We start from the raw sequence: 14,301 nt of genomic DNA, 5'->3' as shown, positions 1-14,301 counted from the left end.
CAAGTGAGTGAGTTGCCCTCGGGGAGTGAGCAGGTCCCAGCACGTCACAGCCCCAGCCAGGGCCGGCTCCAGGCACCAGCTCAGCAAGCAGGTGCTTGGGGCAACCCAGGGGAAGGGGCGGCATGTCGGAGTCTTTGGCAGCAATTCGGCAGCGGGTCCCTCGGTCCCTCTTGGAGGGAAGGACCTGCCACTGAATTGCTGCTGAAGAAGAAAGTGGTGCAGTGGAGCTGCCGCCGATTGTGATCACAGATTTTTTTCCTGCCGCAGGCGGCAAAAACCCTGAGCCGGCCCTGGCCCCAGCACACGGCACAGCCCAGCACACGTCATAGCATGTCACAGCCTGGGGCAGGGAGATATTGGGGAAGGGATGAGGAGAGACCCAGCCCCATAGACCCATAGGGGCAGCGGGATATGGGGGCAGGAGAGGGGATGGCGGGGGAGAGACCCATCTCCATAGACCCCCAGAGGCAGGAACTGAGGGGAGAAGGGGGGAGGGAGGGATCCAGCCCTATAGACCTGTAGGGGCAGGGAGATATTGGGGGCAGGAGGGGGGTTGGCAGAGACCCAGCCCGGGGTGCAGGGGAAATGGGGTGGTTTGGAAGGAACTGGGGAGGAGAAGAGACACATGGCAGGACAGGGAAACCGACTCACTCCGAATACATGCAGAGCAGGGCAGGGCGGAGGCAGATCATGCTGGTCCCAGGGTAATTTCGGGGGGTTCTGATTCCCCACTCAGCTGGGGGGCTCACCTCTGGGCTGAGGAGGATGCAGGGGCTGTGTGTGTGTGTCAGGCTGGGGGAGCTGCCTGGGCAGAGGTGCTGAGCCACGTAAATTATCCCGATCTAAATGCCATTGTAGAGAACACTATGTTGGCACACCGCTTCCTGGCAGCCAGAGACTGTGCTTTCTACACCTGCTCCTGTGGATGTGACCTCTCTCCTGATCGCTAAGGAAAGGAGCCTTTCCAGGAAATGGCCACAGCTTCTGGGAATCCGCATGTGGCTGTAAACAGAATTTGGCTCCTGGAACACAAGGCAACTTAAAAGCTGAGCACGCAGACAGGGGCTTGAACCCTGGCCCCTCAGATTAAAAGCCTGATGCTCTACCAACTGAGCGACCTGGGCTTGTTAAGAGCATCTTCACCGTTCACCACAGGAGTGAGCAGGCAGGCAAAAGAGAGGCAAAAGAAAATCCCCAGAACTCCTCCTCTTTCTGCACAGCCACTGCCTGTCAGCAGGATTCCTCCTCCTCCTCCCTCCTGTGCCTCAGTGCGACTAAATCTCCACAGCTAGACAGCCGGTCCGTCCGCTGCACCCCAATCCCCCATGCCTGAGCCTCCCTGTCAAAGCCCTGCACCTGGCCCCGTATAATTAAGTCTCACATCTCACTGGGAACTCGACTTCTTGTGCCAGAGAGTCTCGCCCCCCCTCAATAGGTGACCCAAGAAACACAGGCCTGGTCTACACTAGGCGTTTAAATCGGTTTTACGAGCGTAAAACTGATTTAACGCCACAACCGTCCACACTAGGAGGCACCTTATATCGATTTTAATGGCTCTTTAAATCGGTTTCTGTACTCCTGCCCGACGAGAGGAGTAGCGCTAATATCGGTATTAACATATCGGAATAGGGTTAGTGTGGCCGCAATCGACGGTATTGGCCTCCGGGAGCTATCCCACAGTGCACCACTGACCGCTCTGGACAGCATTCTCAACTCGGATGCACTGGCCAGGTAGACAGGAAAAGCCCCGCGAACTTTTGAAATTCATTTCCTGCTTTGACAGCGTGGAGAGCTCATCATCACAGGTGACCACGCACAGCTCATCAGCACAGTTAACAATGCAGTCTCCTGAGAATCGAAAAAGAGCCCCAGCATGGACCGCTCGGGAGGTACTGGATCTGATCGCTATATGGGGAGAGGATTCAGTGCTAACAGAACTGCGTTCCAAAAGACGAAATGAAAAAGTATTTGAAAGAATTTCTAAGGCTATGACGGCTAAAGGCCACAGCAGGGACTCCGTGCAGTGCAGAGTGAAAGTTAAGGAGCTCAGACAAGCCTACCAGAAAACCAAAGAAGCAAACGGAAGGTCCGGGCAGGTCGAAAAACATGCCGCTTCTATGATGAGCTGCATGCAATTTTAGGGGCTGCGCCACAAGTACCCCACCCTGACCGTGGATTCCGAGGTGGGGGTTGTAATCTCTGCCATGTCTGAGGATTATGCAGATGGGGAAGATGAAGAGGAAGAAGAAGAGGAAGACCTCGCAGAGAGCACACAGCACTCCGTGAACCCCAGCAGCCAGGAGCTTTTTATCACCCTGACGGAATTACCCTGCTCCCAGCCCTCACAATCAACTATTCCAGAGAATGACGCCCTGGAAGGGAGCTCTGGTGAGTGTACCTTGCAAATAGCAAACAGTGTTTTTTAAGCAAGCCTTTTTTAATGATTGATTTGCCCAGAGGACTTGGGATGCATTCGCAGACAGTATAGTTACTTAGAAAAGTTTGTTAACATGTCCGGGGATTGAGAGGAAATCCTCCAGGGACATCTCGATGAAGCGCTCCTGTAGGTACTCCAGAAGCCTTTGCAGAAGGTTTCTGGGCAAGGCATCCTTGTTCCGCCCACCATGGTAGGACACTTTACCATGCCATGCATGTAGCAAGTAATCAGGTATCATTGCATGGCAAAGCATCGCAGCGTATGGTCCCGGGGACTGCTGGCATTCAAGAAGCATCCGCTCTTTATCTTGTTCTGTTATCCTCAGCAAAGTGATATCGTTCAGGATAACCTGGTTAAAAATCAGGAATTTAAGTAAGGGGGGTGGCCATTTTTCTACTGGTTTCGTGGAATGCAGCAGCTTAAAAAAAACACTTTCCTGCACGTAGCGAAGCGGGGGGAGGGGAGGAGTGAAATGCCGATGATCTTTTCTGTTTGGTCACCGGTGGGTGGGGAGGAAGGTTGTTGATTAGCAGGAGCTAGCGTGGTATTAGCCATGCGTTGGGGGAGGGTAAATCACTGAGACAGTGGCTTACCATGGCCGCATGCAAGCTGAATTCTGATGCCTGGACCTGATGTGTCTGTGAGATCTGTAAACCCAGAACTGCAAGCGGTCACTATTAAGATGAAAAATGCGACCTTGTAGGGAAATCACATGTGCTAGGTGAATAGTGATGTTCACTGTGAAACAGTATAACCATTGTTCTGTAAAATGTATCTTTCTAAATATTTATCTCCCTCGTGCAGCTGCAAATTTTTCAAGCGTCCCTCCTCCATCCCAAAGGCTAGCACAGATAAGGCGGAGGAAAAAGAAGACGCGAGATGAGATGTTCTCGGATATTATGGAAGTTACACGCAATGAAAGAGCTCATCTGAATGAGTGGAAGGACGTGGTTTCAAATTACAGGAAAGAGGCCAGTGAACGTGAGGACAGGAGGGACAACCGAGATGAGAGGTGGCGGCAGGAAGACCGGCAGGAAAATCAGCGGTGGCGGCAGGAAGATCAGCGGTGGCGGGATGCAACTCTGGGGCTGCTGCGTGATCAAACTGACATGCTCCGGCGTCTTGTGGAGCTTCAGGAACGGCAGCAGGATCACAGAGTGCCGCTGCAGCTCCTGTATAACCACCCTCCCCTCACCATGTTCCTTAGCCTCCTCACCCAGACGTGTAAGAACGCGTGGGGGGAGGCTCCGTGCACCCGCCCACTCCACCCCCGTGGACAGCCCAACCAGAAGGAGGCCGTTACTCTGAATTTTTTTGTAAGGGGCTTCTGCAGCCCGCCGGTCCGCCTCCCAAAGCCCACCCGTACTTCTCTCCTCTTTTTATAATGAATCAATAAAGAATTCATGCTTTTAAATGAGAGTGACTTTATTTGCATAAGTAAGCTGTACTCGAAGGGGAGGGGAGTTGCTTACAGGGACTGAGTCAATCAAGGGGTTGGGTGTTCATCAACAAACACAGCAGTCACACTGTACCCTGGCCATTGATGAAGCTCGTTTTCAAAGCTTCTCTGATGCGCACCGCTTCCTGGTGTGCTCTTCTAATCTCCCTGGTGTCTGGCTGCGCGTAATCAGCAGCCAGGTGATTTGCCTCAGCCTCCCACCCCGCCATAAAGGTCTCCCCCTTACTCTCACAGAGATTGTGGAGAATACAGCAAGCAGCAATAACATAGGGGACATTGGTTTGGCTGAGGTCTGAGCGAGTCAGTAATGTGCGCCAGCGCGCCTTTAAACGGCCAAATGCACATTCCACCACCATTCTGCACTTGCTCAGCCTGTAATTGAACAGATCCTGACCACTGTCCAGGCTGCCTAGGTATGGCTTCATGAGCCATGGCATCAAGGGGTAGGCTGGGTCCCCCAGGATAACGACAGACATTTCAACATCCCCAACTGTTATTTTCTAGTCTGGGAAGTAAGTCCCTTGCTGCAGCCCTTTAAACAGAGTAGTGCTTCTGAATACGCGAGCGTCATGAACCCTCCCTGGCCATCCCGCGTGGATGTTTGTGAAACGTCCCTTGTGATCCACCAGTGCTTGCAGCACCATTGAAAAGTACCCCTTCCGGTTTACGTACTGGGTGCCCTGGTGCTGCGGTGCCAAGATAGGGATATGGGTTCCATCTATCGCCCCCCCACAGTTAGGGAATCCCATTGCAGCAAAGCCATCCACTATGGCCTGCACGTTTCCCAGAGTCACAACCTTTCGTAGCAGCAGCTTAGTGATTGCTTTGGCTACTTGCATCACAGCAGCCCCCACAGTAGATTTTCCAACTCCAAATTGATTCCCGACTGACCGGTAGCTGTCTGGCGTTGCAAGCTTCCACAGGGCTATCGCCACTCGCTTCTCTACTGTGAGGGCTGCTCTCATCTTGGTATTATGGCGTTTCAGGGCAGGGGCAAGCAAGTCACAAAGTTCCATGAAAGTGCCCTTATGCATGCGAAAGTTTCGCAGCCACTGGGAATCGTCCCCACCCTGCAACTCAATGCGGTACCACCAGTCAGTGCTTGGTTCCCCGGCCCAACCTCGGCGTTCAATGGATAGAATCTGCCCCATTACCATCAGGATCTCCAAAGCGCCGGGGCCCGCGGTTTGAGATAATTCTGTGTCCACGTCCTCATCACTGTCATCGCCGTGCTGCCGTATCCGCCTCTTACTCGCCTCGGTTTGAAGGTCCTGGTTCAGCATATACTGCACGAGAGTGCGCGAGGTGTTAAAACATCCACGATTGCGGTATGGAGCTGAGCAGGGTCCATGCTTGCTGTGCTATGGCGTCTGCACGGTTCACCAAGCAAAAAGGCGCGAAACGGTTGTCTGCCGCTGTCAGGGAGGGAGGAGGGAGGGTGAGGCTGTACCCAGAACCACCGCGAAAATGATTTTTGCCCCATCAGGCACTGGGATCTCAACCCGGAAATGCCAAGGGGCGGGGGAGGCTGTGGGAACTATGGGATAGCTACGGGATAGCTACCCACAGTGCAACGCTCCAGAAATCGACGCTAGCCTCGGACCATGGACGCACACCACCGATTTAATGTGTTTAGTGTGGCCGCGCACTCGATTTTATAAAATCTGTTTTACAAAACCGGTTTATGCAAATTCGGAATAGTCCCGTAGTGTAGACGTACCCACAGTGTCCACCTTTTCCAAAGAAGTGCATGAAGTAGGCGCCCGCATGGCTTAACGGATAAGGTGCCTGACTTTGAATCAAAAACTTGAGGGGTCAAGTCCCTTTGTGGTTGTGTTGATGCAGTTTTACCTTCATGCTGAAAGTCCTGCTCCTTTCAAATCTGGAACCTCTTCTTGGCCGCTCAGGCCAATGCTCTGCCTTCAGCTAGAGCCCGGGAAGGAGTTGGGGGTTGGATGTCACAAAGGCTGGGGCATGAGCCCCAGGTGCTTCCAGTCTAGCCTTTGCTATTCCTGAATTCCCAAAGGAAATGGACGGCTGCCCGGGCTAGCGTGTGGAGCAGTTTCCCTCTGTCCCTGTGCTTGAGGGGGGTTGCTACATAGCGCCTTGGGAGCCTGGATGTTTCTCTGCTTCTCACCAGCTGGAGAAAAGCCTCTTGGGATAACATCTCCTGCCCCACTGCAAAAGTGAGCATGGGGTATGGGAACGGTAAGAGGCCCCACCAGGGGGGCTGGCCCTGCTTTCCTACCGTCTACTGATGTTGGACACAGAGCATCAGCAGCCGCCCCGCATGGTGGTCTGCGGGTGGCCTTCAGTGGGGGTTTGGCATGGCAGGGAGCAGGCTGGCCGGGAGTCTTGTTGCCTGTCTGCTGGCCACACATAGGCATGGTCCTGCCCTCGTCTAGCCCCGCCCTCAGTCGCTCTGTGGCTTATAAGCCTTCCCTCGGAGCTGTCAGCACCAGCCGCCTCTGCTCCAGGTGCCCAGAGGAGGAGAGGTGTGCTGGGCTCCAGCCTGGGACTCTGCCTCCCTCCTGCCTATCAAGCCTGGCCCTGGCACTGCTTTCTTCAAGTGCCATGTGAGCAAGAGGAAAAGTGTGGCTACAAGCACCAGACTTGTGGGCATCAGGTGAAGCAGTGAGAATCCCAACCACTAGAGCCACTTCTAAACCCCACCAAAGACCTGGCTCTGGTGGGGAAAGGATTAACCAGCAGGAGGAAATGACCCACTTTTGTATAGCTGGAGACAGGAAAGCACTTTGAGCACCAGATCTTTACCACCAGCTAACACAAGGTCCCACTGAGATTTGAACTCAGATTGCAGGATTCAGAGTCCTGAGTGCTGCCCGTTACACCATGGGACCAGCTTGTACTGTTCTCTCGGGACATTGGAGACTCTCACAGGGCTGGCTTGTGTAAGGGACTGTTGGCCCTTTACTAAAACTTAGTGGGGTTTGGTTGGCTAGTTCCCAGTCCCAATAGAAGGGGGAAGGGCCAATGGGAAATCAGGACCCTGAGACTGACAGGCCCCTGGGGCAATGGTCACCAACGGGTAGGGAACAAGTGAGAATTTGTTAATGGAGAAAAATTCCTGGTGAAAATTGGCAAAGCTGTGCAGATTTTGAAAAGTTCCAGTGAATTTACACATGAAGATACAAACAGAGAGACAAACACGCACACAGAGAATGAGAAAATCACACACTGCACAGGCCCACACAGACATAACTAAAACCAAACCCACACAGCACACAGAGCCATATACACAAAAAGGAAAACCTCACAAAATATAGAAAGAACAAATCCACACCAAAAATACAGCAAAAGCCCACAACAGGAAACACAAAACCCACATATCAAAAGAATACAAAGCAAAAAACAATATTAATGCAAAAATCATACACACATCCATGCACACAGAACTATGCAAGACATCCACCAAAATCACACAGGACCCACATGCACATCAACGTGACAGATGAAAACCACACCAGCATACAGCAAGCCAGGCAGGGTTTGAGTCTCACAGCGAAGAGGGTGAGCACACAGGTGGTTTGGGGAGCAAAGACTGAGGGGGAGTCAGGGGCAGTGCTCTGGGTTCTGCCTGACCCCTCCTGACACAGGCAGCTGGTGGAGGGCAGAGCCTGCTAGATCTGTGGAATCTGCCCTGCTCTCTGTAAAGCAAGGGGACCTCAGTGTCTTCTGAGCAGGAACTGTATTTTCTGCAGAGCAAACTGATTGGCAGAAGCCATTTGCTTAAAGGAAACTAGGGCTGCAGGTGAGGTTTGAACTCACAACCTCAGCATCACTCCACTCAGCACTGCTCTGTAAGTACTGGGCACTAACCCATTGCACCACTGGGCCCTGCTTTCAGGAGCTTGTCTCCATGTTTCATGGCTGGATTAGAGGAGTGGGGAGGTTGCATTAGCTAATACAAATCCATATGAAAGGCTGCAGAATGGCAGCAGCAGAGTGGGAGCCTCCTTCCATGTGAAAGAGCTGGTTCCCCCTTCCGTTGCTCAGGGAAGGTTGGTGCTTTGAGCCCACCTGGTGCTGGAGCATCTGATGGGTGAGATTAACGGGACTCAGGGAGGAAGGAAAGGGAGGGAAGTCTTTTCTATCCCTGCCTAGCTCCACTGGTCTCCTGTGGCCCTTTCGGCTCCCTGCTCCCCTGTTGGGGAGATGCAGAGACAAGCCCCCATCGGGGTGAGTCACCGAGAGGCTGTGTCCCGTGGCGTGTGTGGGGAGGTTGGATGGGGCTCAAGGGAGAAGGTTGTGTGTGACAGTGCGTGGGGAGGGGAGGTGTGTTCCTTAGGATAGAAACAGAGGTGAAAGTAAGCTGGTACAAGCTGGTGCGGCATAGCGGCAAGAGCCAATACGCACTGCACCGGCTTTTGCTGTGGGGATTGAAAGGGCTCTAGGCTCCCGCCACAGCTGGCAGCCCAGAGCCCTTTAAACCCCCCACCCGCGGCTCCGGCGGCCAGGCTGGGGCCAGATTTAAAGGGCTCTGGGCTGCTGCGGCTGCGGACAGCCCAGAGCCCTTAGAATCCCGGCCGGCTCTGGTGGCTGGGCTGGGGCCAGAATTTAAAGGGCTATCTCTGCAGCTGGGAGGCCCTGGTTCATGTAAAGGCCCTTGGTCTCCCAGCCACAGCTGGTACTCCAGGGCCTTTAAATCTTGAGAGGCCACGCCCCCTTCCAGATGAGGACACGCCCCTTCTGGATGAGGCCACGCCCCCTCGGGACTCCGGCAGTACCGGTAAGTCCTGTAAGTTACTTTCACCCCTGGATATAAATGATGGAAAACACAGGGGTAGTGACAGTGAAGCCCGTGTCTGAGTGTTATGACTATGTGTGGTGTTGCCATTCACCTTCTCCTCCTATGGTCTCAGCTTTCATTGAATCCAGCATTTTTTCTCCTGTCATCATCCCAGAGGTGTCCCACATGCCTCAGCTACCGAGTGTCCCTCTTAGAGACGCTGAGGACTGGAACTGAATTCAGCTGCTGGGCAGCTCTGCTAGGTCTTTATTCATTTGCATAGGAAAATAGTGTTTAAATTCATTTCAAGCCCCCCTCAACTTCAGCGAACTCCTGAACATACTGGAGATGGGTGTGGAAATCGATTTTCATTTGAAAAAGTTTCTTTAAGGGACTCATTTGGAGTGGAACTAGGAACCCATTACCCTACAGGAAACATTCACCCACTGAGCTATACTCTCAACAGAGAACATCCTGTATAGCCCAGAGCAGGAACAGTTTTAACCTGGGGGTTAGTAAACTTTATCTCTATACAAACACCACAGCTTACAAACTCCCCACCCCCGCTCTGTGTCACCAGAGCACAACAACTCTCCTTGGAGCACACACAGCTCCCCAGCTCCCTGCCCGTCAGTCTCTCCAGCATTGCTCCAATCCCTTAAAGCAGGGTCTCAACCTCAATTTACCTTAGGGCCAGGGCCAGTCCTCCAATCCTCCCAGTGGGCCAATAATGTCACTCATACCGCCCAGAACCAGCCCCCCAAAACTCCACCCCCCACCTACCTAAGGCTCTGGGAGGGAGTTTGGGTGAGGAGGAGGTCTAGGGTGCAGGTCCTGGGCTGGGGCTGGGGATTGGGGTGCAGGAGGGTGCAGCCTCTGGGGAGTTTGGGTGCAGAAGGGGTGAGAGGCTGGTCTCTGGAAGGGAGTTTGGGTGGGGTGGGGTTCTGGGGTGCAGGCTCTGGGATGGAGTTTGCAGCACCGTAACATGGGCGAGGCGAGTGAGGCACTTGCCTCGGATGCAGAAAGTGGAGGCGCAGCTCTACCACGATCAGAGGCGCTTCGCTGCCACTTCTTCGGTGGCAGTTCGTCAGTGGGTCCTTCTCTCCGAGAGGACTCAGGGACCCACTGCTGAATTGCCACCGAAGGATGAATGAAGCGGCGGTGGCAATTCAGTGGCAGGTCCTTCCCTCCGACAGGGATCAAGGACCCGCAGCCAAAGAGCCTGGAGCTGGCCCTTGCCTCGGGCACAAAAATTCCTTGTACGGCTCTGGGAGTTTGGGTGCTGGGTGCAGGCTCTGGGCTGGGGCAGGGAGTAGGAGGAACAGGAGGAGGGGTGGGGTGCAGGCTCTGGGAGGGAGATTAGGGTGGGCAGGAGGGTGTGTGTGGAGGAGAGGGTGCTGGCTGTGGGAGGGAGTTGGGGGCAGGTGTGTGTGGACCGGGCTGCAGGCTCTGGGAGGGAGTTTGCAGGGAGGAGGGGTATGTGGGGAGGGTGGCGGTGCAAGCTCTGGGAGGGAGTCAGGGGTGTGGCGCTTACCTGGGTCTCCAAGGTGGGGTGGGCTGGGGGCCTCAACGTTCTGCTGCCCCCGGGCATCACCCCCGCAGTGTCCCATTGGCTGCAGGGGCTCGGGGTGGGGGCAGCGCATGGAGGCCCAGCCCCACCCTGCCCTGCCATGGGGAGGGGCCGACAGCCACTGGAGCGAGCAGGCAGATGCTGCTCAGCTGTGCTGCACTGCTGGGGCCCCTGGGGAGGAGCGCCTGGAGGCAGCAGGTGGGGCCAAGGGAGAGATCCGGTCCCCAAACTGCTGGAGCCCCACGGGCGAGATCTGGGGATCAGGACTGCCAGCCAGCCAAACACCTTTAAGAGGAGGCGTCCCTCTCCCTGTCAAAAACTGATCTTCCTCCTTCAGTTCAGTGACAGCCTGAATTGTTCCTTATCCCGGCAGAGCCAGAGGATTGAAAGCAGCAACATCAAACCCCGGTGTAGCTCGCAGGACTGGACATAAACACTCCCTGGTATCTGAGGAGATGTTCAGCTTTGCCCTTGGTCAACTACAAGGCCAAAGGGAAAGGAGGTGGCACCAAACACAGGTACAAGTACTAACAACAGTGGCTGCCTTTTAGCCATAGATTTTAATCGGGGCAATAAGTTGAAACAACCCCCTGTTAAATCGAGGGCCCAGAGGATTCCGGGGTCCAGGCTCTTCGGTGTCGGGGCCCCGCTTTGGCGGTATGTTAGCGGCGGAGAGTCCTGCCGTGCCGGGCCCCGCGGCCAACGTGCCCCAAAGACCCAACGCGGGGGCCCCCCACCGCCGAATTACCGCCGAAGCGGGACCCGCCCCCGAAGTGCAGCCCCCCCCACGGGCCGTTGGGGCACTTCAGTGGCGGGGCCCGGACCGGAAGGACCCCCCCCGCCGAAGACCCGGCTGCACTCCGGCGGCAGGTTCCGCCGGCGGTAATTCGGTGGTGGGGTGTCCTTCTGTCCCAGAGAGGAAGGACCCCTGGCAGGCAAAGACCGGGAGCGAAGAAGCTCTGGGGGCCCGGGTCCCATGAGAGTTTTCCGGGGCCCCCGGCGAGTGAAGGACCCTGCTCCAGGGGCCCCGAAAAACTCTCGTGGGGGCCCCTGCTGGGCCTGGGGCAAATTGCCCCATTTGCCCCCCCCCTCTGGGCGGGCCTGCATACAGGAGGCCTGTGATATGCAGGGGGTCAGATTAGATGCTCTAATGGTCTCTTCTGGCCATAAAGTCGACTAATTTCTGAAAAACTGAGTGTAGCATTGGGAGCAGCAGCGTCTGATGTTTTCCTGTCTAGCCGGCTTGCTTCCTAGAACGAATGCTCCTTGAGTGGGGTGATCCACAGGGAGTAGCTCAAACCTCCAGAGTGCCTGGCCAGGGGCAGGACATTAGCCCAGCAAGGGAGGGGTGTGGCAGTGGGGCCAGGATTTCATCCCATGATATCAAAATTCATCTTAGTAAAAGTATCAATGAATCAGTTTGCAGGATTTATATCAAGCATCCTAAAGTAGTTTACATATTGCTCTAATTAAGAGATCATCTCTCTGCTGGAGAATGTTATCTTAGGATAACGGTCTCCGCTGCGAAGCATTTATGGAAAAAATGTTGACGTGTGATATTTATTTTCAAAACCTAAGGCTTTGATCCTCTCTCAATGTTCTGTTACGATGACTTTGTTTCTGTTCAAATTATCAGAATATATATCTAATAATTTTCTCAGCTGAATGTTGAAGCAGTAAAGTAACAGATGTTTCCCAAACAGTTATTGACCTGAAGCATCGTGATTCGTTTAGAACAACTTATTGTTTGATTCAGCCAGTCAGATCAGTTCAGTTTATCCATAAAAACACATCCAGAGAAAGTTGACAATGGTGATGGAGAGGGTGGGTGAGAGGGGCTGAGCTGTTGTCTTAAATACTCTTTATGCATCTGATTAATTAGCACAGATTTAATTTAATATACATCTAGTTTAAAATTGGAAGAACTTTACTACTTACTCTCTACTTTCTCTTCATGTAAATTCAAGCATTGCACTATGCAAACTTGGGACAGCTATAATGTTAAAGAACCTGAATCTCTAAACAGGACTCAGGGAGGGCATTCGGATAAAAATCCCAGCACCTTCCCTCTTCTGACATTTGGGGAAGAGGAGTTCTCTGGGCTTCTCCCCAGGGCATCGCCCTGATCCCACCCCCCTATATTTCATATTTACTGCTGATTGATAGATTTAACCCTCCAGTTGGTTTGGTGGCTTTAGCTGGTTTTGTCAAGCTCTGTTATTGTCTCTAATTCCTTCATCAGCACAGGGAAAATACAATGAATCAGACTGGCTGATTCTCCTCTGTGTGTCTTTAAAAATACAGTGAATTTAAAAGACACTATTATTGTTTATTTTTTGTATGCTCAGGTTCCATTCTGGGAGCTATGTATACAAGTCATTGTTAAACCTCAGGAACATCTGAGTTCAACTCCTTTAAAATAATGTTTGAACTATAAAGAAAATTAAACAGTGATTTCTTTTGAAATGTCAAGCTATTTTGCCCTTTTTCTAAAAAAATTCTCCGTGTCAACTAAGTCCTTGGATTGTTTGAAAACAAAATGTATTTTTGCATGGGGAAAATTTTATGTTCAATACCCACATGAGTAACTCGTGGGTGCTGGGAATCCTGCAAGGGGGGACACAAGGAAGCACTGTCCCTCCTCAGTATGCAAAATGGGAAAAGATCAATGGCTGGAGTAGCTTCCACTGCTCTAATACCTATTAAAGTCAATGATTTAGGTACATAACTATAGGCACTCAAGTATGGAAATTTTGGCCTATGTGATTTGACCAGGGCCACAGTGGGAGCCAGTGTCAACGCTAGGATTAGTCCTTTGTTCTCATCCCTGAGCCCACTACATACTATATTGCCTCTTCTATTTGTCTGCCCCTTTTTGTGGTCAAACGTCATGCTGGATGCTCAGCAGAAGAACTTGTGATGGTCCTAGTGTATCAACGGTAGCCTGAGTGGTGCTGCCCACTCCAGCTGCAAAATGATCTGGGGCCTTCCCAAAAATCAAAGAGCTTCTGGCTGTGATTTGTCAGTCCTCAAAGGCCAGCCAGGTGACTGCAAATAACTTACAATCATTAGGAAAAATTAGTATCAAGATTCCAACTCTAGCAGTCAGACAACATTGGTTCAATTTACAAGAGATTACTTTTTATATTCCTTGGTTCCCCCCAAATTAGGAAGGGCCTGTGACCACAGGTCCTGCAGGGTACAAAGGGCAGGTCTACATCCCTTTTCACTTTGTGCATAATCCTGCCTGCTACCTTTTCAGTTTCAGTTCTGCTACCACAGCACTGATCAGCACATAAGAATAGGAAAGGGCACACACACACTCCAATCCTGGTGTTGGGAGGGGAACACAGGAATGTTATGTGCTCTTATTCAGCACATAAGAATGTTATGGCACATAGGAATGTTATGGAATAACATAGAAATGCCTTAGGGCACATAGGAAAGGGCACGCTGGTAGCACACGGCCAGGCGGACCAGTGTGCCTCTGGCTCCCAACGGGGCTGCGCACCTGTGTCTGTCTGTCTCCGCCCCAGCTCCACCAATGTGGCCTGATAGTTCACGCTTGCGATCTGGTCACCCTCCCGCTCCCTCCATCCTTCACTCCCTTCCCTGCGTCTCTCCATCCTTGTCCTCTGTCCCGTCCCCTGTCTGCATCCGTCCCTGCCCCCTTCGTCCCCTCGGTCCCGTCCCTGCATCCCCCCAGCCCTGTCCTCTGTCCCGTCCCCTGTCTCCATCCGTCCCTGCCCCCTTCGTCCCCTCGGTCCCGTCCCTGCGTCCCCCCAGCCCTGTCCTCTGTCCCGTCCCGTCTCCATCCGTCCCTGCCCCCTCCGTCCCCTCCGTCCCGTCCCTGCATCCCCCCAGCCGTCCTCCGTCCTGTCCGTCTCCATCCGTCCCTGCCCCCTTCGTCCCCTCGGTCCGTCCTGCATCCCCAGACCTGTCCTCCGTCCGTCTCCATCCGTCCCTGCCCCGCCGTCCCCTCCGTCCCGTCCCTGCATCCCCCCAGCCCTGTCCTCTGTCCCGTCCCGTCTCCATCCGTCCCTGCCCCCTTCGTCCCCTCCGTCCCGTCCCTGCATCCCCCCAGC

At 53.4% G+C, this 14,301-nt stretch overlaps 1 non-coding gene across 1 annotated transcript; it reads right to left on the bottom strand.

The window, feature by feature from the left end:
* Positions 1 to 6,685: 6,685 nt before the first annotated feature.
* On the bottom strand, positions 6,686 to 6,757 carry TRNAQ-CUG. Its single transcript has one exon. It is a non-coding gene; the product is annotated as a tRNA-Gln (tRNA).
* Between the last annotated feature and the right edge of the window lie 7,544 nt (positions 6,758 to 14,301).

The sequence above is a fragment of the Mauremys reevesii genome, linkage group 17 (assembly GCF_016161935.1).
Source record: "Mauremys reevesii isolate NIE-2019 linkage group 17, ASM1616193v1, whole genome shotgun sequence".
Lineage (NCBI taxonomy): Eukaryota > Metazoa > Chordata > Testudines > Geoemydidae > Mauremys > Mauremys reevesii.
The sequence above is the reverse complement of the archived record's forward strand: the minus strand, read 5'-3'. Positions and strand labels throughout refer to the sequence as shown.